This window comes from Sinocyclocheilus anshuiensis, unplaced genomic scaffold (assembly GCF_001515605.1).
Source record: "Sinocyclocheilus anshuiensis isolate Anshui unplaced genomic scaffold, SAMN03320099.WGS_v1.1 scaffold1093, whole genome shotgun sequence".
NCBI lineage: Eukaryota > Metazoa > Chordata > Actinopteri > Cypriniformes > Cyprinidae > Sinocyclocheilus > Sinocyclocheilus anshuiensis.
The window spans coordinates 25,471-26,233 of record NW_015555782.1 but is presented as its reverse complement, the minus strand read 5'-3'; the positions used below and the strand labels follow the sequence as shown (position 1 = coordinate 26,233).

General features: G+C 37.9%; 1 protein-coding gene across 2 annotated transcripts in view; it reads left to right on the top strand.

Moving 5' to 3' along the window:
* LOC107674748 (insulin-like growth factor 1 receptor) overlaps positions 1-763 on the top strand; it is a 113,729-nt gene that overhangs the window by 98,918 nt on the left and 14,048 nt on the right. The gene's annotated exons all lie outside the window — the stretch shown is intronic.

Here is a 763-nt window from a genome sequence, read left to right as displayed (position 1 = left end):
GGTCTATGGGATTGACTCCCTTTTGCAGCCAGCCTCTAGCGGCCAGTTGATGAATTACAGTATAAGTCACTTCCGTGTTGGCTTCACGAGAGAGAGCGGAAGGTTGCCGCTTGAGTGCACTGCATAAATGAGTACACTCCCTCTGAATAAATATAAAAGATGTATTTTCTTAATGATCACTAATATAATTCATGGAAAGATGGCAAAATTGAAACATTAAACATATACTTAATAAAAACAACAAAATATATGCCAATATTTTCTGTAAGATAATAAATTAGCCAATTTTGTTTAAATGAAGGATTTCAGAAATGAGTACACCCTAGATTTAATTCAGAAAATGTATAATATTCTAGTACTTAGTATGTCCTCCAGAACTTAAAGTATACTGCTCTGACACTTCTTGGCACTGAGTGTACAAGTTCATGACAAATTTTTCTAATCTGTCCTGTTTAACTCCTGGACGACCTCCTTAAATGGGGAGTTTTGCTCAGCTCGTCTCTACGGAATCTCTCACAGCAGCTCAAGAGCGTTAAGATCATTTTGGATGCTTTTGGATCCAAAATGATTGACTTGGTCTCTTGAGACCAGAGTATGGATTCCCAGAAGTCCCTATTTTGTAAATATGGGCCCTGGAAGAGGTTAAATTAATTTATTTTGCTTTGGCTACAGTCGGTAATTGTAGTGCTGACAACAACCATGCATGTCACTTCTGCAGGCTGCGTCATACTCTGTGAGATAAAGTGTCACTCTTTTCATAGCT